This window comes from Schistocerca piceifrons, chromosome 2 (genome assembly GCF_021461385.2).
Source record: "Schistocerca piceifrons isolate TAMUIC-IGC-003096 chromosome 2, iqSchPice1.1, whole genome shotgun sequence".
Classification (NCBI taxonomy): domain Eukaryota; kingdom Metazoa; phylum Arthropoda; class Insecta; order Orthoptera; family Acrididae; genus Schistocerca; species Schistocerca piceifrons.
Genome location: NC_060139.1, coordinates 506,744,699 through 506,769,445, shown reverse-complemented (window position 1 = coordinate 506,769,445; position 24,747 = coordinate 506,744,699). Strand labels below are relative to the sequence as shown.

The 24,747-nt window shown below is 42.1% G+C and overlaps 1 protein-coding gene and 1 non-coding gene across 3 annotated transcripts in view; one reads left to right on the top strand and one right to left on the bottom strand.

The window, feature by feature from the left end:
* Nucleotides 1-24,747, bottom strand: part of LOC124774989 (neuromodulin) — a 732,616-nt gene that overhangs the window by 298,254 nt on the left and 409,615 nt on the right. The gene's annotated exons all lie outside the window — the stretch shown is intronic.
* On the top strand, nt 12,483-12,557 carry Trnas-uga. The gene has a single exon. It is a non-coding gene; the product is annotated as a tRNA-Ser (tRNA).

Here is a 24,747-nt window from a genome sequence, read left to right as displayed (position 1 = left end):
GATGCTGTGATATGCAAATGATTAGCTTTTCAGAGCATTCACACAAGGTTGGCGCCGGTGGCGACACCTACAACGTGCTGACATGAGGAAAGTTTCCAACCGATTTCTCATACACAAACAGTAGTTGACCGGCGTTGCCTGGTGAAACGTTGTTGTGATGACTCGTGTAAAGAGGAGAAAAGCGTACCATCATCTTTCCGACTTTGATAAAGGTCGGATTGTAGCCTATCGCGATTGCGGTTTATCGCATCGCGACATCGCTGCTCGCGTTGGTCGAGATCCAATGACTGTTAGCAGAATATGGAATCGGTGGGTTCAGGAGGGTAATACGGAACACCGTGCTGGATCCCAACGGCCTCGTATCACCAGCAGTCGAGATGACAGGCATCTTATCCGCATGGCTGTAACGGATCGTGCAGCCACGTCCCGATCCCTGAGTCAACAGATGGGGACGTTTGAAAGACAACAACCATCTCCACGAACAGTTCGACGACGTTTGCAGCAGCATGGACTATCAGCTCGGAGACCATGGCTGCGGTTACCCTTGACGCTGCATCACAGACAGGAGCACCTGCGATGGTGGACTCAACGACAAACCTGGGTACACGAATGGCAAAACGTCATTTTTTCGGATGAATCCAGGTTCTGTTTACAGCATCATGATGGTCGCATCCATGTTTGGCGACATCGTGGTGAACGCACATTGGAAGCGTGTATTCGTCATCGCCATACTGGCGTATCACCCGGCGTGATGGTATGGTGTTCCATTGGTTACACGTCTTGGTCACATCTTGTTCACATAGACGGCACTTTGAACAGTGGACGTTACATTTCAGACGTGTTAAGACCCGTGGCTCTACCCTTCATTCGATCCCTGCGAAACCCTACATTTCAGCAGGATAATGCACGACCGCATTTTGCAGATCCTGTACGGGCCTTTCGGGATACTGAAAATGCTCGATTGCTGCCCTGGCTAGCACATTCTCCAGATCTCTCACCAATTGAAAACGTCTGGTCAATGGTGGCCGAGCAACTGGTTCGTCACAATACGCCAGTCACTATTCTTGATGAACTGTGGTATCGTGTTGAAGCTGCATGGGCAGCTGTACCTGTACACGCCATCCAAGCTCTGTTTGATTTAATGCCCAGGCGTATCAAGGCCGTTATTACGGCCAGAGGTGGTTGTTCTGGGTACTGATTTCTCAGGATCTATGCACCGAAATTGCGTAAAAATTTAATTACATGTCAGTTCTAGTATAATATATTTGTCCAATGAATACCCGTTTATCATCAGCATTTCTCCTTGGTGTAGCAATTTTAATGGCCAGTAGTGTGATAATAATAATAATTAATCTGTCGTGCTGTCAGTTAATTCATTTATCTGTTTCCAAGCGAGTAATGAAGCAATTTCTGGACTACTGCAGGTACTGTCTACAACTTGGAGAAGATACTGTCTCGAGATATTTAGCATTTCTTACGTATATGCCTCACTTCGTGATTGGCAATATACGGGACAAAGCATTACATATGTGTGTAGTGGGTGGACTATGCGAGGAACCTCTAACTTGAGAAAAAGTAATTATTGCTTACTTATAACAACAGTGTAGAGAATTGTGATAAGAGTAATGATCTTTTGAAAATAATTTAATATCGTAACTGAAACAGAATCGAATCGTTTAGTTTTTACCCCTCACAAAATTTCATTTTACCACTCAGGGAGTAATTATAGCCGGCCGGGTGGCCGTGCGGTTCTAGGCGCTACAGTCTGGAACCGCGCGACCGCTACGGTCGCAGGCTCGAATCTTGCCTCGGTTATGGATGTGTGTGATGTCCTTAGGTTTGTTAGGTTTAAGTAGTTCTAGGTCTAGGGGTAGCGTCTTTGATTCATAATGAAATCATCTTCGGTCCCGGGTTCGATCCCCGCCACTGCCTAAATTTCGATAAATAATCAGCACTGGCGGCCGACGACTTCCGGCATAAGAAGTCAGCCTCATTCTGCAAACGGCCTTGTCAAAGAGGGCGGAGGAGCAGATAGAGATTCAGGGCACTCTCTTGTCCTAGGGGTGGGAAATTGCCCTAAGGGCGGAAGAATCAGCAATGATCAACGACATGAGGATGCAGAAGGCAATGGAAACCACTGCATTAAAGACACGTAACGTGTATCCACAGGACATATGGCCTGTATTTGAAGTGTCATGATGATCTCTCCATTGGCAAAAGATTCCGGAATAGTCCCCCATTCGGATCTCCGGGAGGGGACTGCCAAGGGGGAGGTTACCATGAGAAAAAGATTGAATAATCAACGAAAGGATAACGTTCTACGAGTCGGGGCGTGGAATGTCAGAAGCTTGAACGTGGTAGGGAAACCAGAAAATCTGAAAAGGGAAATGCAAAGGCTCAATCTAGGTATAGTAGGGGTCAGTGACGTGAAGTGGAAGGAAGACAAGGATTTCTGGTCAGATGAGTATCGGCTAATATCAACAGCAGCAGAAAATGGTATAACAGGTGTAGGATTCGTTATGAATAGGAAGGTAGGGCAGAGGGTGTGTTACTGTGAACAGTTCAGTGACCGGGTTGTTCTAGTCAGAATCGACAGCAGACCAACACCGACAACGGTAGTTCAGGTATACATGCCGACGTCGCAAGCTGAAGATGAACAGATAGAGAAAGTGTATGAGGATATTGAAAGGGTAATGCAGTATGTAAAGGGGGACGAAAATCTAATAGTCATGGGCGACTGGAATGCAGTTGTAGGGGAAGGAGTAGAAGAAAAGGTTACAGGAGAATATGGGCTTGGGACAAGGAATGAAAGAGGAGAAAGACTAATTGAGTTCTGTAACAAGTTTCAGCTAGTAATAGCGAATACGCTGTTCAAGAATCACAAGAGGAGGAGGTATACTTGGAAAGGCCGGGAGATACGGGAAGATTTCAATTAGATTACATCATGGTCAGACAGAGATTCCGAAATCAGATACTGGATTGTAAGGCGTACCCAGGAGCAGATATAGACTCAGATCACAATATAGTAGTGAAGAAGAGCAGGCTGAAGTTCAAGACATTAGTCAGGAAGAATCAATACGCAAAGAAGTGGAATACGGAAGTACTAAGGAATGACGAGATACGTTTGAAGTTCTCTAACGCTATAGATACAGCAATAAGGAATAGCGCAGTAGGCAGTACAGTTGAAGAGGAATGGACATCTCTAAAAAGGGCCATCACAGAAGTTGGGAAGGAAAACATAGGTACAAAGAAGGTAGCTGCGAAGAAACCATGGGTAACAGAAGAAATACTTCAGTTGATTGATGAAAGGAGGAAGTACAAACATGTTCCGGGAAAATCAGGAATACAGAAATACAAGTTGCTGAGGAATGAAATAAATAGGAAGTGCAGGGAAGCTAAGACGAAATGCCTGCAGGAAAAATGTGAAGACATCGAAAAAGATATGATTGTCGGAAGGACAGACTCAGCATATAGGAAAGTCAAAACAACCTTTGGTGACATTAAAAGCAACGGTGGTAACATTAAGAGTGCAACGGGAATTCCACTGTTAAATGCAGAGGAGAGAGCAGATAGGTGGAAAGAATACATTGAAAGCCTCTATGAGGGTGAAGATTTGGCGGACGTGATAGAAGAAGAAACAGGAGTCGATTTAGAAGAGATAGGGGATCCAGTATTAGAATCGGAATTTAAAAGAGCTCTGGAGGACTTACGGTTAAATAAGTCAGAAGGGATAGATAACATTCCATCAGAATTTCTAAAATCATTGGGGGAAGTGGCAACAAAACGACTATTCACGTTGGTGTGTAGAATATATGAGTCTGGCGACATACCATCTGACTTTCGGAAAAGCATCATCCACACAATTCCGAAGACGGCAAGAGCTGACAAGTGCGAGAGTTATCGCACAATCGGCTTAGCAGCTCATGCATCGAAGCTGCTTACAAGAATAATATACAGAAGAATGGAAAAGAAAATTGAGAATGCGCTAGGTGACGATCAGTTTGGCTTTAGGAAAAGTAAAGAGACGAGAGAGGCAATTCTGACATTACGGCTAGTAATGGAAGCAAGGTTAAAGAAAAATCAAGACACTTTCATAGGATTTGCCGACCTGGAAAAAGCGTTCGACAATATAAAATGGTGCAGGCTGTTCGAGATTCTGAAAAATGTAGGGGTAAGCTATAGGGAGAGACGGGTCATATACAATACGTACAACAACCAAGAGGGAATAATAAGAGTGGACGATAAAGAACGAAGTGCTCGTATTAAGAAGGGTGTAAGACAAGGCTGTAGCCTTTCGCCCCTACTCTTCAATCTGTACATCGAGGAAGCAATGATGGAAATAAAAGAAAGGTTCAGGAGTGGAATTAAAATACAAGGTGAAAGGATATCAATGATACGATTCGCTGATGACATTGCGATCCTGAGTGAAAGTGAAGAAGAATTAAATGATCTGCTGAACGGAATGAACAGTCTAAGGTAATGAGAAGTAGTAGAAATGAGAACAGCGAGCAACTTAACATCAGGATTGATGGTCACGAAGTCATTGAAGTTAAGGAATTCTGCTACCTAGGCAGTAAAATAACCAATGACGGACGGAGCAAGGAGGACATCAAAAGCAGACTCGCTATGGCAAAAAAGGCATTTCTGGCCAAGAGAAGTCTACTAATATCAAATACCGGCCTTAATTTGAGGAAGAAATTTCCGAGGATGTACGTCTAGAGTACAGAATTGTATGGTAGTGAAACAGAAGAGAATCGAAGCATTTGAGATGTGGTGCTATAGACGAATGTTGAAAATTAGGTGGACTGATAAGGTAAGGAATGAGGAGGTTCTACGCAGAATCGGAGAGGAAAGGAATATGTGGAAAACACTGATAAGGAGAAGGGACAGGATGATAGGACATCTGCTAAGACATGAGGGAATGACTTCCATGGTACTAGAGGGAGCTGTAGAGGGCAAAAACTGTAGAGGAAGACAGAGATTGGAATACGTCAAGCAAATAATTGAGGACGTAGGTTGCAAGTGCTACTCTGAGATGAAGAGGTTAGTACAGGAAAGGAACTCGTGGCGGGCCGCATCAAACCAGTCGGTAGACTGATGACCAAAAAAAAAAAAAAAAAAAAAAAAGTTCTAGGCAACTGTGATGACCTCAGAGCTACAGAGCAATTTTTGAGTAATTATACCGAGGTTCGGAACCACTGTTGTAGACCGATTTTAATGCTCCAAATACCTACTCCGTGGTATCGTGGTATAATTACTTTCAGGTAAAAATACAGATAGTGGTGCACTCTTGAATCTCCTCTGTCGATTCATTTTACGTAATTTAACATTTGTTAAATAATATGTTGTAAGTCGAATGTGCGGCGATGATTGTCGCAGTAGGCTTTCATACATATTTTTGTTGACTGAATTTTGGTTGACAGGGGAGTTAATGTTATTAATATATCTTACCTACTTTCTAAGGACAGGTTGCAATAATTCCAGATCTTTCCGCAATTAAATGTAAAAACAGTAGTGACTATTCCATCAAGTCTTTAGTATTTCGAATAATTGAAGAATGATGCAAACAGACGGCAGTTTAAGTTCACCCAGAAGACGGAAATCGTAAAGCTGGTTTGCGGGAAACGAACAGATTATTCTTTCTGTGTGAAATACATAATTTGTTCTGTGATGTGCCATCAATAACGTGTAACCGCATGTTATTTTGTCTACTATTGTACCAAGACTACTCAGAGGTGCAGTGTACAATTGGTATGTCGGTTACACAGTAACGAATTAAAAGCCATTCTTTTAACCAGCAGTAGTATGTAGTTACCGCGCTACAGGAACGCTGAGCTCCATACAACGGGAAACGTGCATCCAGTTCCAGTCAGCCTGTCCGCCATTCCCAGGATAATCCAAGTTTCCTCAGACTGTTTCTACCGTTGATTCATTGTCCACTAATTGATGTGCAAACTCTAGTATTATGACTGAAAATAGCCCACAATAACGCTGTAACATTCCACCCCACCTCATAATAGCCCTGGGTTCGGTGTGGAGCGGCGGTGAGGTGGGTAGCCTGCTGTGGCCTGTTGTGGGGTTGTGAACCACTGAGGGCTGCGGCGGGACGAAGCCTCTCCGTCGTTTCTAAGTCCTCAGTTCAATACACACAATACACAATGCACAGTGGCAGCAACCTGGACAGAGGTCCCATTCTTCCAATGTTTTGGAGAGGCATAGCGGGGTTACACCTATCGCCATAGTGTGGGTCATCATCAAGTTTGACTTTAGATAAAGGCTGTTAGTGAACGAGGGAATATTGCTTGAGCCACTGTCACTGAAATTATTGTTTTATTAGGTTTTCTCTACATGATTGATTAATGACGTACTTCCGGGTGTTCTGGCGAATTGTTATTTCCGTTTAATGCACATAACAGGCAAACTCGCAGCACCTACTGTGCGTAAAATGGAAATAACATCTCGCCAAAACACCTGGAAGCACAACATTAAGTGAAATTAATTTAGTGCGTAACGCACTGCGTCTGGTACATTTAATGTAGTATGGAAGAATGTTGTTAGGTGACTAAGTGGTATAGTTTCCGACTAGCAGCCTATGGATGCGAATTCAAACCTTAGTCAGATCAACTGTTTTTTCCCAAATTGGGCTTGCTTCATCTCTCGTAGTGATCTGTTAATGCAAACAATTTAATTTGTTTCGTGTGATATATGTGCAGACGGTTTTTTATTTGCTACTTTTTGCCGTTCAAGGGGTATATTATTAGTTACGGAACATGGTCAACGAATGTAAATCAGACGATTGGAATTTTGCTAGTGTGCACAATGTGGATAACCAGTTACAAGCATTACTGTTGCTGTCTTAGTGTAGAAAGTATAAATGTTTTCTTCTCAAAAATTAGCTGCTGTTAAATGTTTCTTTGTGTTATTTTGCCACATAACAGTGCTGAAAAATTAGAAGAGAAACCTATTAGGCGCAGAATGACTCGTTGAAAAAATATTACGCTGTGACGACAAAAATATATTCAAACCTCAGAGGCTACTGACTACAAGGATGAACATTCCAGCAGTAAAAACTGAAATGGCTTCCTAATGTTTGAAATACATGAAAAGAAACTTTATCTGGTCGATTCCAGTCATTTCCTTAATGTCTAGAAAACTATAAAAATGACTAATATTTCATTATTTTTGGCGTTCGTCTAGCCTATGAACTGCTTCTCACTTGACTGCCCCACATGCTATACAATAAACGTATAGCTGTAAGTGATACTCGCCTTAGCTACGTACAAAATAACAAGTTGCAAGCTATGATTTGGTGTCACTCGTCAAATCAATGTGCTGTTATAGTCTACGGACGACCGCGTTTCAGGAAAGAAAGGAAAAAAAGGCCGCAACATGTTTGGCCACTCTCTATTTATATATAAACACTCTGTGGATGAGTACTTCGGATCGTAATGATGGAACAAATTTCCTGTCAGAGTTTGTCTGACAATAGAAGAAGGGGTGGCTAGTGCACTGTGCGCATGTGTATGATTCTACGTGTTAGTCTGTATACAATGCGAACCTCTGAGGACTGCACGGCAGATGGTACTTAGCGTGGTACCTAATGTTAATGTTTCTCCCCATTTACATAGCTTATGCAACGCTGCAATAATGACTATTTAAACTCTTCCGTCCGTGCTGTAATTAGTGTAATCTTGACTTCACGATCTGTACGGGAGAGATAAGTGGGGAACTCAAGAATATCTCCAAATTTTTACTTAATACTGGTTCACGCAATTTGCAAGCAGACTTTCGCGTGGTAATTTGCACCTTGAAAACAGTATCAGTAGAAATTTCTCAACTTCTCTGCGTCGCTCTACCGTGAGAGAAATCTGTAACCATTCGTGCCGCAATTTTTTTTTTTTTTTTTTTTTTTTTTTTTTTTTTTTTTTTTTTTTTTTGCTTTCAGTATCCTGTTTGTCCTGTATGGTATGGGTTCACGCACTTGAGCAATATTTATAAGCCGGAAGCACAAGTGATATGTATGCTTTCTCCTTTGTAATCGGACTGCATTGTAGCTGTACATTTCACTTACCTTGCCTGTGACTGAACCTACGTGATCTCTTCATTGATGCTGCGTTCATAGGATACTACTCTTTTTCGTTTTGTGTAATTCAAAATTTTATATTTCTACAAATTTAAAGCAAGCTACCAACCTTTTCATAATTTTGCAATCTTATAAAGAAGTTTGTGAAGTCTGACATTATTATCTAAATAACGCTATAAAATCCATTGTAAAGTATGTTCGTTTTACTAATGGAGTAGGCTCTCCATGTATATGTATTGTGTGGGCTTTAACATTTTTAAACAGTGCATTGCTTTGTTATGAATTTTCTGAGGCGATTTATATTTCTGCTTGTTTACAGATATGAAGATGCTTGTTATACGCAACCGAAATTAGTTATCATGTTTTAATAGTTCAATGTAAATCGCATTCTAGGCAGTACGTTTTTTGTTTAATTTTTTTTCAGATTTGAATAATTTTAAAGATGTGATTGGATGATTGTGAATTTTTTTTCAGTGAGTACTTAACTGTAGATAACCACATCACTTGTGAAAAGTCTGCGGTTACTATTATGCCAGGTAGTTAATAGGTAATATGGACATAAAGGTGTTTCGATACATTTCCATGTCGTTGCCACTGATGAGTACGGAATCGAAGAAAGGAAGGAAGATTAGAGTTTAACGTCTCGTTGACAAAAATGGTTCAAATGGCTCTGAGCACTATGGGACTGAACTTCTGAGGTCATCAGTCCCCTAGAACTTAGAACTACTTAAACCTAACTAACCTAAGGACATCACACACATCCATGCACGAGGCAGGATTCGAATCTGCGACCGCAGCGGTCGCGCGGTTCCAGACCCTGTAGCGCCTAGAACCTCTCGGCCACTCCGGCCGCCGCCCCGTTGACGTCTAAGACTTCAGAGAGCACAAACCCGGATGAAGGATGGGAATGGGCCGTGCCCTTTTCAAAGGAACCTTCCCGGAATTTGCCTTTGACGATTTAGGGAAACTACGTTAAATCTAAATTTCAATAGTTGAATGCATATTTGAACCGCTGTCCTCGCCAAGTCTGCTGTCTAACAAAGGCAGCACCTAGCTGGCCGGAATGATACAGAATACGTGAAACATTATGGTGGCTTATAGCTACTTCTCTCTATCAGCACCAAGATGGCCACCGTACTTGTGTCTTCATCCAATGTACGGATCTTGTTCTGAGTGCATGAGACACATAGGAAGCAAGATAAGCTAGTTTTCGGGAAGGGAGTCTATGTCCAGCAAGCTAGGTATATTTCTCCTTGTTTCTCTAAACGAGTAAGGCGAATGCTTGGATGTTTCCTTTGAAAAGCCCAGTTATCTATTGCTCAAGGTCTTTTCGATCAGAGCTAGGCTTCTGGTTCTATTGAACGCATCGTCAGCGGAAAACTGAAAGCGAATCTTTCGTCTTGTGTTGCTTGCATGAGATTCTGCTTAAGAGTTTGGAATGTAATCAAGGCTAATTATCTTCGTCTGCGTAAGGTTCGTACTACGTGAAACATTGAAAAAAATATTATTGTCGCCTTTGACCTTAAAAAGTATTTTATATACAAACTGCATGAGAGTTCCTCTTGAAAATGGCTGAAGGATGAAACTGGAAACTTGGAGTTAGTGCCTTTTTTCTTGTTTACGTCCTCAGCTAATTGCTACTTGCTGGGTGTATTTCAGTCTATGTTTTCCTCTACAGTTTTTACCTTCTACAGCTCCCTTCAGTACCATGGAAGTTATTCCCTGATGTCTTAACTGATGTTCTACCTCTCTGTCGCTTCCTCTTGTCAGTGTTTTTCAGATATTACTTTCCTCGCCGATTCTCCGGAGAACCTCCTCATTCCTTACCTTATCAGTCCACCTAATTTTCATCATCCTTGTGACGGTTCGATTATGGCGCCAGCGGCCGCCTCTTTGAATTCCCGCCGAGTGGCGGCCCGGAATTGGCCGCGCCCGTGCTGATGGCAGTGTGCGGAGTGGGACGACAAAAACTCCTCGCTGCGACAGAGACGGCTGATGAAGAGCGGCTGCAGTCTTTGTCCTGGTGATCCGTTGGACAGGTCGGGGAACATGGTCGGTCAACCGGAGGTTGCAAGCCGTTGTTGGACCGAGTGGGCATGAAGAATTTTATGTAGGGGCCCGCTGGAACTACTACATACCGCCAGTCACCGAGTTGTGGATTCTGAGCGACGTTAAACAGCCACATAATAAAAAAAAAGTGGTGATGGTCGAGCGTACGTGGATTCGTGTGGCCGTTACAGCGTGTAAAAGAGCATTTATGGCTCACACGACTGGGTGACTCGGTTGTAGTGAAGTACATTACTGGTGCGCATCGTGGTTATTGTATTGAACCACGCGGTTTTGGATGCGCATGGTTGCCTTGACCAATAAGCAAATTTATTAAATTATGTTGAGTATTGTGTATATTGTTATTTATTTGATTATTCTTAAAAAAGGTGTCGTTCACATTTTGGAAGGACTGCTGCATATTGGTAACGTTAACTTGTGAGCTGTCAATACAAAGTAGTAATGGACTTGTCTATTGTGTAAGGATTACTTGTGGTCATTTTAGTATTGTTGATTCTGAAATACTGGACAGTGAACTCCTAAATTTAAAACTTCCTTGTTAATTGCTGGTGAGCCCTGTGCGATTTCCGTCTGCCATGTTAGTTAATGTTCATTCTAAATGCAGGACGGTGAGCCCAGTACATAATCTGAAAGTTGTTTTGGTTGATTCCAAGGAAATGTCATGGTGGTTCATTAGCTGCTGTCTTAATATTAGATGTTTCTTCAACGTATAAAGGGAATGAAAGTTTAAATTCAAATTTTAACTGCTCGTTGATCTTAAAATTGTATTTAAAAATTGTATGATAAAACTGTTTTATCAGTTCTTTTGTAAGGCTAAATGGGGGTTCACCTCTTGACTTTTCTGTTTAAATATTTGTGTGTAATTAAAGCATGAAATTTTTTGTCATTGGATTTTCATTCTGTATGTCTGTTAACCCCAGCACCACCATCCCATTGCTACGTCACAATCCTTCTGTAACACCACATCTCAAATGCTTCGATTGTCTTCTTACCCGCAGTCCATGTTTCACTAAAATACAGTGCTGTGCACCAACGTACATTCTTAAAAATTTCCTCCTCAAATGAAGGCCTGTGTTGATACTAATAGACTTCTCTTGAACAGGAATGGCCTTTTTGCCAGCGCTAGTCTACTTTTCATGTCATACTTGCTCCGAGAGTCATAGGTTATTTTGCTGTCTAGGTAGCAGAACTCCTCAACTTCATCTACTTCGTGATCACCTGTCCTGATGTTAAGTTCCTCGCTGTTCTCATTTCTGCCACTTCTCATTACTTTCGTCTTTATTTGATTTACTCTCGATCCACATTCTGTTCATGACATTCAGCAGATTCTTCTCCACTTCAACTAACCATAACAATGTCGTCAGCGAATCTTATCGCAGATATCCTTTCACCTTGAACTTCGATTCCATCCTTGAATCTTTCTTTCATATCCGTAATTTTTTTTAAAAAAGGAAACAAAAACTCACAAAAACGTGTTTTTGAAAGTCGAATAAAGCTAGATTTTTGAAAGGAGTCTTCAATTTATTGTAAGAAGCCATTTTTATTTATTTGAATCACTTTAAACCAATCCCGCACATTCAGTTCACGTAAGATCGAATTCTAAGTGCTACATGTTGCTGGGCTTTAAACAATCATATCTCGACAACGGACAAATTTATTGACGTTATCCATTTATGTACCTTCGTATAGAAGTTGCGCTCTTCAAAAGCCTCCAGAAAAACTCGTTTTTTTACACGTAAAATCCAACCGAAGCAAGATTTTTCAAACTGTTGAAATGACTGTTTTCTCATGTAAAATCCGAACGATGATGACGGATTCTGCACTTAAAATCCGAACAGTGCACATACAAATGTTGCCATTAGCTGAGCATTAGTTTTGCCGGCCGGGGTGGCCGAGCGGCTCTAGGCGCTTCAGTCTGGAACCGCATGACCGCTACGATCGGAGGTTCAAACCCTGCCTCTGGCATGGATGTGTGTGATGTCCTTAGGTTAGTTAGGTTTAATTAGTTCCAAGTTCTAGGCGACTGGTGACCTCAGAAGTTAAGTCGCATAGTGCTCAGAGCCATTTGAGCATTAGTTTCAGCCGAATTAAAATCTTTTGCAAGAAAGAGTAAATATAGAATGAGATTTTCACTCTGCAGCGGAGTGTGCGCTGATACGAAACTTCCTGGCAGATTAAAACTGTGTGCCGGACCGAGACTCGAACTCGGGACCTTTGCCTTTCGCGGGCAAATGCTCTACCAACCTGCGAACCAGGAGAGCTTCTGTAAAGTTTGGAAGGTAGGAGACGAGGTACTGGCGGAAGTAAAGCTGTGAGGACGGCGCGTGAGTCGTGCTTGGGTAGCTCAGTTGGTAGAGCACTTGCCCGTGAAAGGCAAAGGTCCCGAGTTCGAGTCTCGGTCCGGCACACAGTTTTAAAATATGTTCGAACAATTTGCCTGGCCGCCAGCTCCGACTTGTCGTTGAAATCTTGCTTGATATATTTCAACATAGTTACAGTAAATGTTCGAGTGGCTATACAAATGATCATTGGTCTAGGCCAAACCAAAAGTTTTACCACATGTTCCTGGCTCAAATAGGAACCGAGCACCAAGACACCCGAATCCGTAGTCTGCGCGCGGTCTTTACAGCCATATGTTACAACCCTTCTGCGCTGTAGCGGTACTTCGTGAGCATAATCAACGGACCTTTATTGCATTTCATTAAGGGTACTGTACTGCACCATACCAGTAAGTTCTTGTTGTTATTGTTGTGGTCTTCAGTCCTGAGACTGGTTTGATGCAGCTCTCCACGCTACTGTATCCTGTGCAATCTTCTTCATCTCCCAGTACCTACTGCAACCTACATCTCTTTGAATCTGCTTAGTGTATTCATCTCTTGTTCTCCCTCTACGATTTTTACCCTCCACGCTGCCCTCCAATGCTAAATTGGTGATTCCTTGATGCATCAGATCATGCCCTACCAACCGGTCCCTTCTTCTTGTCAAATTGTGCCACAAACTCCTCTTCTCCCCTATTCTATTCAAAACCTCCTCATTAGTTACGTGATCTACCCATCTAATCTTCAGCATTCTTCTATAGCACCACATTTCGGAAACTTCTATTCTCTTCTTGTCCAAACTATTTATCGTCCATGTTTCACTTCCATACATGGCTACACTCCATAAAAATACTTTCAGAAACGACTTCCTGACACTTAAATCTATACTCGATGTTAACAAATTTCTCTTCTTCAGAAACTCTTTCCTTGCCATTGACAGTCTACATTTTATATCCTTTCTACTTCGACTATCATCAGTTATTTTGCTCCCCAAATAGCAAAATTCCTTTACTACTTTCAGTGTCTCATTTCCTAATCTAATTCCCTCAGCATCACCCGACTTAATTCAACTACATTCCATGATCCTCGGTTTTCTTTTGTTGATGTTCATCTTATATCCTCGTTTCAAGACACTGTCCATTCCGTGCAACTGCTCTTCCAAGTCCTTTGCTGTCTCTGACAGAATTACAATGTCATCGGCGAACCTCAAAGTTTTTTTTCTTTCTCCATGGATTTTAATACCTACTCCATTTTTTCTTTCATTTCCTTTACTGCTTGCTCAATATACAGATTGAATAACATCGGGGAGAGGCTACAACCGCCGGCCGTTGTGGCCGTGCGGTTCTAGGCGCTTCAGTTTGGAACCGCGTGACCGCTACGGTCGCAGGTTCGAATCCTGCCTAGGGCATGGATGTGTGTGATGTCCTTTGGTTAGTTAGGTTTAAGTAGTTCTAAGTTCTAGGGGACTGATGACCTCAGATGTTGAGTTCCATAGTGCTCAGAGCCATTTTTTGAGAGGCTACAACCCTGTCTCACTCCCTTCCCAACCACTGCTTCCCTTTCATGCCCCTCGACTCTTATAACTAAGTTCTTAACGTATGCGAAACTATTGCTACTTCCTACTTCCACATTATTATACAGAGAATGAATATGAACACAGACTACGATATTAAAATTAAGTTAGTTGGTTGGTTATTGATTTGGGGGGAAGAGACCAAACAGCGAGATCATCGTTCCCATCTGGCTAGGGAAGGATGGGAAGGAAGTTTCAAAGGAACCATCCAGGCACTTGCCTGAAGCTATTTAGGAAAATCACGGAAAACCTGAATTTTGGATGGCCGGACGTGGTTTGAACCGGTAAAGGAACACATGTAAATTAAATAAGGTAAGATTACTCAAACAGCCAAAGAAATTATTAAATTAAATACAGGAGAAAAATAGTCCTCCTGAATGCGAGTCCATTGTGCTAAGCACTGCGCCACCTCGCTCGGTTTAAAATTAAGTATTTGTTTGAAAAAGGGTAGTGGTACTGAATTCCACTAATCCTCCATCATATGACGCTGGAAGGCTTGCTTGGCCACTTGTAGGCTGCCTGGTGAGCGTTGCCACCGTCTGCTACTTGTCGCCTGTTTGTTTTGGCATAAAACTTCTTAAATCATCTCTTAGAACTGTGCTCTATCGCTGAAGGTTTGCCCCGGGCTGTGATAAAACAATGTCAGCTTTAAATATATTGAGTCGTAGCGATGTTTTTTATTGTAAATGTAGGTATCTTGCTCAGCGTCATGAGGACACTTCATTTAGATCCACATGCTTGAACTGGAGCTCTGCCGGGGCACGGCTTCCTGGCTGAGAAGTTGTCGAAACGTCAGCTGCACCCTGCGGCTGAGGGCGTGTTGCTGCCGCTTTCGCCTCTGCGGATTTGGCAGCAGCTGGATGTAATTCCTCGGAAACACACGAGAGAAACATACTGGAATAATGCCAGAGTCAGCTCAGAACACCGCAATGGTGCGGGGGCAGAAACACAGGGAGTTGAGTTTTGTCGTGTTCGTCAGCATGTGGATATATTCTCTCTCTTTCGGTTACAAGAGATAAAAGTGAAGAAAGATATTCAGCGTAGCTTTTTATTTTACATCACACTGTACTGAACTGTCTTCAGTCTGAGTCCTGAGTAGCATAATAATCTTTTGTGAAGCTAAGCAAAGTTGTTAATGGTTAGCACACCCTGCGAATTTAAGGAATTACTGGATATTTGAAAGTTTACATTTTAGCTCAGTTTAGCTTACTTGGCTGATTCCGTTACATCTCACTCTAGCGATGATATTAATAAATAATTAACTTTCAGTACACCATATTTCTTTTCATAATCTTCTTACCTGGGTTCATGATAAATTTATATAAACTTTCAGAAGTCACTGTGACAAAAATGTTTTTCTTGTTACTTTCGCAGAATTTTAGAAATAATAGAACTTTATGAGGAAGCTTGGGTTTTATTTGATTTTTTACAAAGTCGTTTCTATTTACGAAGGATCACAATGACGTGTTATAAGAAACGAAAAGCCAATATCTAAATGTGGATCACTGAAAAATGTTGGGTGTAATAAAGTTACTTTATTGTGTATTTATCATTCGTGCCACACTGCTAATCATCTTTTTCTCAATTTCTGTTTGCTACTTCTTGTGTTAGTCAGGAAGTTTTCATTGTTTTAGTACCTCGTCCGTTACGTTATTGTGAAACGCTCTTTTAACGAATTTTTCCCAAAAGCTGTCTTCCGTTTGAATCATACAAAAGTTTCTAGACGCATTTTCTCTGTAAAATATCTCTTTTATTAATTTCATACATTTTGTGCTGCACTGAATGAGCTACACAAAGAGAACTTTGTTAATATTAGTTTGATATATCAAATAACAACGCATTTCTGCTTTCCTTAAAAACAGTACAGTTTTCGAGCTGAGTGCTCACGGTGTATCGTCTCATAACATGCTGTGGACACTGCCTCGTTTCTTGTAGACATAGAATCACAATGTCGATGGATATAAAATAAACGATAGCCACTTTAAAGAACTCAGTCAAATGCAAACTTCGTTCCTTGGTACTGCACAAAACATTAAAAATTTCACATATTGAGGTCAGTATAGCCTCTTATGTAATGGTGCTATAACTTGGTAAAGAACGTTCAGATAAAGTTACATTTAGTTGCATGTTTAAACACGGCAACACAACTGCCTATTACAAATTTTACTCTAGTTAGCTTATTGTTTTTTGTGTTCTAGCCTGAAAGGAACCACAGGTATTAAACGTATTCTTCTTAGTGCAATGTACTTCATTTGAGCACTAAGAATCTCTTTCATTTCTTCATTCATTTAACTCCCAATTCAGGGTTTAGCGTTTCAGTTATTAGGCACTCGATAGAAGCTGTTACTTCTAGAGGGGTCTTGGTGTTGTCACACCGGGCCCGAAGTTTGAATGTTTTGCATCTTTTCGATCTTGGTATCTCTCGTTTCGCCTCTGCAGGTAGCGTTGAAGATTTTTAGGTTGTCCATTCTAAGTAAGTTTTTCTCATAGCTGCCATGGTACTATCGGAGTGAGTCGATAATCCTTTGTACTTTCTCATTCAAATGGTTCAAATGGCTCTGAGCACTGTGGGACTTAACATCTGAGGTCATCAGTCCCCTAGAACTCAGAACTACTTAAAACTAACTAACCTAAGAACATCACACACATCCATCCCAGAGGCAGGATTCGAACCTGCGACCGACTTTCTCATTCCATAGTACTGAATAGAATTGGGGAGAAGAGGAATTTGTGGCATAACTTGACTAGAAGAAGGGATGTTCTGAGGCATCAAGGAATCGCCAATTTAGTATTGGAGGGCAGCGTGGAGGGTAAAAATCGTAGAGGGAGACCAAGAGATGAATACACTAAGCAGATTCCGAAGGATGTAAGTTGCAGTAGGTACTTCGAGATGAAGAAGTTTGCACAGGATAGGATAATATGGAGAGCTGTATCAAACCAGTCTCTGGACTGAAGAGCACAACAACAACAACTATCATATTCTTTGATAGATACTGAATTTCGCCCTGAATCTTTTAGTCATTCAGTCTTCTAAGAGTTCCATTTTGAGGTCATGTAGGGATATTTGGGGATAAATGTTATGCAAGTACTCACTACAGTATAGCATTTTATCTGAAACTTAAAAACGAGAGAAATATAGATTTCCGTACGCTCTTACAAAGTCCTTAATCTGTTTCGAGTGTGGTCCATTGTTAACAGCGACCTGCCATTACTAACCCATTGGCTGCTGCACCACCGAGCCACTTCATGCAATGAAAAGAAGCCCCAAATAGATACCATTCTCAGGCGAGAAAACCTTTTCAATGACAACATAATGCACCCAAACTCTTAATAACTTCGACATTTCCATGTCACATTATACGATCAGTTGTGATTTACCATTTATTAATGACTTTTAGGATGTTCATTTTGGAAAGCAAAGGGTTGCTACAAAACGATGCTGTTGAGCGCGTATGGGATATTTCCATGGGAATGTGCGTGCCTTGAGTAGGATTTCGACCAATTTCTGTTAGCTGGGGAAACTGAGCGATGAAAGTGATTCTGAACGTTTCACGGTTCCTTGCCTAGCGAAAGTTATAGCGGCCCCCTGCCATCACCGAGGCGAATAACCACATACACAGCGTAAAATCTACGGTTATGTCGGAATATTAACATTGCAGCCTTTACCTGTTTTCTATTATTTTGACGCATTTTCTGAGTGGATAATGATGGGAGATGTGTGCGTGACCAAACAGCAAAACCTAGTTCATACGCCTGAAGTTCTCTGATGTGACTATGTAGTTATATCACATGTTTGTTAGACATGGGGTGTACTCTTAGCAATATTGTCCAATGAAAAATTCCGTGACATGGATGATATTATGCACTCATCAAACGCTAAATCATAGATTCTTATGCGCAAAAATACTCTTACTGTGGTATTAATTTAGTTTTTCTGACAAGCAGTTGGTGGTTTAGAAGCTAACTGGGGAAGCTATCTGGCGTTCCTTTTCTCTTTTATAACTCTGCTGCTTTAATTAGTTGGTAAACTAATATATGTGTACAGAATAAAGAAGAAGTGCTTAACTGTAAAATTATACGTCAGAGTAAAGTAGTTTGGCTCGAGATGAGTTTCAGACAAAACACCTGTGACAGATTTACGTATGAGGGTATTACGGACCATCTTACGCAAAATTTATACGTAATTGATAATCTCCATTCTCAGGAGCTTAGCATTATATATCCGGCTACTTGCCTTTCTCGTTCTCGAAAGTTATAGACGACAATGGTGGCGTATACTTGTCTAAAGATTTTCTGTTCCCCTTTAAAACCGTCTTTGGCAGTCATCCCTTGCCTTTTCGAATCATTTGTTCTGAATCGTGTGGCCGAAAATAAGGGAAATTAATTTTTTCCCTGTTTGATACATATGTATAGTTATTCGTTTCATCTTTGCCTACAACCTTCAGATCCATTATTTCGCGATGGAATTTCTCTCGAATGTGAGAGAATTGTCAATTATTCGAATGTTAATTTTCAATGGAAACGTCGTCCATATTGTTTTTGTAAGAAATTGCGTTTTACTAGAATTCCTACCTTATTTCAAGAATTCACCGTCTCTCTCAGCTTTTCTTAAATGTCAGACTGTAATGAAGAGAATGTAACAATCTACTTAGTGCACCATTATCAATGATGACGACAAGGTACGTTCGCTGGAAGGCATTCAGACAATTTCACGTAGAATTAACGGATAAAAATTGCCAGTAATGATCTTTAATCCATTTTTTTGGTTTAACTCTATATGAATGTTAAATCAATCTTACGGATAGAAATCTGGTATGATATGGTACTTCTTGCCTTACAGAATGAAGGCTTTCACGACCGGATGACATAGCTGTGGTAAACCTTTCGGGATGTGAGGTCGTGGTTCAAGAAACTCTTCTGTTCGTAAGCTTCGTCCGCTGAGTCTTGCCGACTGACTGGTCGACCGAGCGTGGTGGCGCAGTGGTTAGCACACTGGACTCGCATTCGAGAGGACGACGATTCAAACCCGCGTCCGGCCATCCTGATTTACGTTTTCCGGGATTTCCCTAAATCGCTTCAGGGAAATGCCGGGATGGTTCCTTGAAAAGGCACGGCCGACTCCCTTCCCCATCCTTCTCTAATCCGATGAGACCGATGACCTTGCAGTTTGGCCTCCTTCCAAAATCAACCCAACCCAACCCAAATGACTGGTTGGACGTCCGAGAGCGACACCTGGACGCTGAAATAAAACATTTGCAGCAAGCCTTCGAGAAAAATGGCTACTCAGGGAAAGAGGGAAAGAGTACTTTGCTACCATGGAACAGCAGTCCGAAGGACAAGGATGAACCACAATGACAGAAAAATACAGTTTCTCTACATTTTATTAAAAATGTAAAGGATCACATAGGTAAGATTTTACAGAAACATGATTTCAGACTGGTCTTTAGATCAACAAAGAAAATAAGTCAAGTAATCCAATCTGTGAAGAATAAACGCCCTCCTCTGTCGACATGTGGTGTATGCAAAATTCCGTGTACAGTTGGTAAAGTTTATATTGAAACTACCAAGAGGAGCGTGAATACTCGGCTAAAAAAGCACAAAAGTCTTTACCGACTAGGAAAAATAGAGAAATCAGCTGTAGTAGAGCATGCTCTCCAGTCAGGAAACCACGAAGGAAGTTCTCCGGGCCGGCCGCGGTGGCCGTGCGGTTCTGGCGCTGCAGTCCGGAACCGCGGGACTGCTACGGTCGCAGGTTCGAATCCTGCCTCGGGCATGGGTGTGTGTGATGTCCTTAGGTTAGTTAGGTTTAGGTAGTTATAAGTTCTAGGGGACTTATGACCTAAGATGTTGAGTCCCATAGTGCTCAGAGCCATTTGAACCATTTGAAGTTCTCCGAAACAGAAATTTTATCAACAACCTAAAATTATTATCCACGACTATGTAGAAAAGCCATTGAAATTTATAACCATCGGGATAATTTTAAGAGAAAAGAGGAGGCAATGAAACTTAGCGTCATATGGACAGTAGCTCTGTAGAATCGCTAGGCAATTTTATCTTTGATAAAATGACAATCGATAGTTAAGTTTTATCTTTGGGAATGATTATGTCTGCTCATCACGTGTTACTTCGACCACGCCCCCGTTTCTTGCAGTATATATGTCATTCTTGGACCAGTCAGTCGGCAAGACTCAGCGGAGGAACGCCTCTGAAGATGTCCAGCGCAGTCCTGGACGAAAGGCCAGGAAAAGAAGAGTTTCTTGAACCACGACCTCACATCCCGAAAGGTTTACCAGCAACTTCTTGCCTTGTTGCAGCAGGCAGATCACATTTAAAGCACTAAAGAAGAAAGAAATTTCTAATAACTAGACCTGCACTCTACCAAAACTACGGTTTGGTAGTTTTGGCACACTACATAAATGACGTAGTAGATGATAGGATTAGCGGCAGTATTGGTAGAATTTATAGGGAAAGAAACATAAATGAATGTATTCAAAATATCCACGGGTGTACTGCCGGTCTACAGTGTCCAACGGGCACAATATTTCGGCCATCATACATGTCGCCATCATCAGGTGAACTGACGGACTGAGCTCCTGTGAACGTGCCGGTACGGAGATCCATACGCTACGGCTGTCATGGCTGCAGCCATAGCGTACGGATATCCGTACCGGCACGTTCACAGGAGCTCAGTCCGTCAGTTCACCTGATGATGGCGACATGTTTGATCACCGAAATATTGTGCCCGTTGGACACTGTAGACCGGCAGTACACCCGTGGATATTTTGATTATCAAATACGCCACGAGAAACTCAAGAATCACATAAATGACTGTGTACAAGGAAGAATGGGAGCCGACGACTTCTCTTCGTCTTTTTATTTGTTTGGATGTTTGCTTTTGCTTATAATTAGAACCGCAAATCATGCAGTGTTACTCTGTGTATTTTACATCTTTACACAATATAAATTTCATTTTATAAGTTACAAAATTAATTGATCACATAACTTTTGCGCTTTCATGTGACCAAAGCAATTATTTCTGATGCAAGTACAGTCTACATGCAGACACACACACACACACACACACACACACACACACACACAGACAGATATACATTTTATACTCAGTAGAATGGTCATCATGATCAAAGGTAAGCATTTGCTGTTGTTATTGATAAATACGAAGGTTGTTTATGAATATGCGAGCGCTAAATCGTAAATCTGTATTATTTTCTTTACTACAACATCCCTCTGTTTTACGTTACAAATCAACTATTTTCGTATAAAACAACGAGTTAAACATTGACAATTTCAGTTTTGATATAAATACCGTTTATTCTTAAGTAACATTTAAGAGGATAACTATGTAGAACAAAAATGTTCCGTAGGTTATCCTGCTCTTTATATATCCTCACTGAGCTTCTGGATGGTTCACCACTACAGGGTCCATCGCTTCCAGTTTCTAGGGCGATCTAGTAAGACACTAATCGCATACGTAAAATAAGCGACCGTTACCAACTAACGCCAGATAGGTATGCATACACTCAGTGTACAGATAACAGGGTACGACCTTAACTAAAGAAATCTACTTGGAAAATTACTTTTGTCTACGCTTATGTATGGTAGTCTACAGAAGCCTACGGTAGTTTTACAATTCTAGTAATAGCACATTCAACTGCTCTAATGCGCTATTAAGCATTCGAGAAACTTTACAGCGCGGAATAATGTCACGACAACAATAAAAGTTTTGTCGTGCAGTGAAGTGGCTGTTTGTTTCTGCTGTAAAGCGAAATTGATTCCGTGGTGCCCTTGGGTCCCTACTGCAGCGAGCAGCCTTTAATGTCGACCGGTGATCCCACAAGGGCCGAAAGTTTTCGAGTGGCCGCACTGCAGAGCTGCGCGCTGACGGGCTAATGTATAAAATAACACTAAAGGTTAATCTAGGCGCTGAACTATCCCTTAAAGAACTGCCTGGGGGCAGATTTCTTTGCATTCTTAAAGGCCGCTGTTAAGAACGCCGGCGCAGTGGCGCCAAACGGCGCTCCGGAAGAACTTCGCCCTTTCTTCCAGAATGAGATACGCCACTTGCAAATCAATCTCTCGGAAACTTTCACGCTAGAAACGAGTTTCCGCTTCTTCAGTGCGTTATCTGTTGTCAGTACCAGTACGTTCTTTCGCTGTTCTTAGATGACCTGAAGGACCCACCAATAACAAGAAGAAAGAGTGTAAGGGATTCTGTAGGTGACAAAGCAGTGTCATCGTATGAGTACAAGGAGGGCACAGTATTAGTTGATACACTGTTGCAACAGTTGTCATCCCTGCAACAAGGAAATGATTTTACCGTATAACAAAACACTTTAACCGAAGTATACGTTCGGTACAGAAAGAGAAAGTAGTACAAGTAGTACAGTGGATAGCGTTACAAGAAATATCGCAGGCTGAACTTGAGGGCCAGTTAATTGTTCGGTAATATAGCTCAATATGAATCACTTATACCAATCGCACGGTGTGTAAGACTAACCTCCAATACATAACCTCCTTCTTCATTGACGGTACCGCAGCTGTATACTTATTAATATAATGCGGCATTTTTCACTCAGACTGTTATGTATTTACATTTTTCCTTCCTTTAACAACCTGTTTCGACATCCTAAAGCAGTATCTAGTCCGACAGCCGGTCAGTTCTAGTCATTCCACCAGGAAGGAGATAGACGGCTCGTGTTATCTGTAGTTCTACCATGCCTAGACGGTCAATACCGCGGTTCGATCGCGTCCGTATTACTTTGAGCCAGGAAGGGCTCTCAACAAGGTAAGTGTCCAGGCGTCTCGAAGTGAACCAAAGCGATGTTGTTTGGACATGGAGGAGATACAGAGAGACAGGAACTGTCGATGACATGCCTCGCTCAGGCCGCCCAAAGGCTACTACTGCGGTGGATGATCGCTACCTACGGTTATGGCTCGGAGGAATCCTTACAGCAACGCCACAATGTTGAATAATGCTTTTCGTGCAGCCACAGGACGTCGTGTTACGACTCAAAGTGTGCGCAATAGGCTGCATCGTGATGCACAACTTCACTCCCGACGTCCATGGCGAGGTCCACCTTTGCAACCACGATACTATGCAGCGCAGTACAGATGGCCCAACAACATGCCGAATGGACCACTCAGGAATGGCATTGCGTTCTCTTCACCGATGAGTGTCGCATATGCCTTCAACCAGACAATCGTCGGAGATGTGTTTGGAGGCAACACGGTCGTGCTGAACGCCTTAGACACACTGTCCAGCATGGTGGAGGTACCCTGCTGTTTTGTGATGGCATTAAGTGGGGCCGCCGTACGCCGCTGGTGATCATGGAAGGCGTCGTAACGGCTGTGCGATACGTGAATGCCATCCTCCGACCAACAATGCAAAAATATCGTCATCATATTGGCGAGGCATTCGTCTTCGTGGACGACAATGTGTAACACCCCACCCGTCAGTTATCTGGTTTTGGCGTGTGTTCACCCCAGCTAATTGACTAACAGATCAACAGAGCGTGCAAAACTGCCGCAATATCGGATAACGCAAAGAAAGTAATAAGGCCCTGTGACTCCTGATTGAACTGCGGTGGCAGTGTTGACATTAATTGATTCAGAATTGATCCCTTTTAATTAAAAAAGGGGTGCACATGATGTTATATTTAGCTATTGAACACCAGATGCAAATGTTGAACATAAAATTAATTAAGAAAGTGACTTGGGATTTCAACTACATGATTGAAAACAGATGCAGTTGATTAGCACAAATTTATTTTAACTCACGACCTTCAATCATCACATTACATGACTCTCCTAACAGGCAGTGGGAATAAATTGCGTTTACGTGGAGTAAAGCGCGATAAATCAATGTTGATTCCTATCGACTGACCTAGGTGTATCTAGGCGCTGCAGTCCGGAACCGCGCGACTGCTACGGTCGCAGGTTCGAATCCTGCCTCGGGCATGGATGTGTGTGATGTCCTTAGGTTAGTTAGGTTTAAGTTGTTCTAAGTTCTATGGGACTGATGACCACAGATGTTAAGTCCCATAGTGCTCAGAGCCATTTGAACCATTTGAACCTAGGTGTAATGCGAAGCTCGAGAAGATTTCTACAATACACGGCCCACGAAACCCTCGTGGAAACTTTGTCGACGTGATCCAACATATTTATCAGTGGCCTATCTCAAGCCGGAGTGGGCGCAATATCACCAAATGCAGCGTGGCGGGGCGTCGTCGTTGTGTGGACGTCAGCCAGCCTCATTGTGCTACAAAGCTGCGCTCGTCTATTCACTCCTAGCTATCTTGCTCAGTACATAGCTGAACGAAAACTTTCAATCTCCAAGCTCAATCGTTCCGTTTGCTAAGTCCTAAACTGCAGAGATGCTCTCTCTCTCTCAGACAAGCTGAGTAAAGAGCGCCACGTCCGCACTGTAGGCAAGCTGGGAATGGAAAAAACCTCTACGGAGACTTCTGCCAGTCCGCTCTTCGCCTCGGTTTGCCCTCCAGCAAAATCACTTACGCCAATTGCAGCGCAAGTCACGTTAATTATGTGTCGCTTCCCAGCGCCGACCAATGCCTGCTCTGGGAAGTGAACAAATTCCCACAAAATTTCCCTTCCTCTCAACGTCTGCTATTTAGCTCCTCCCAGGCCACCCATCAAGGTTAGCATCTGCATAAAACACCAATTTTTCC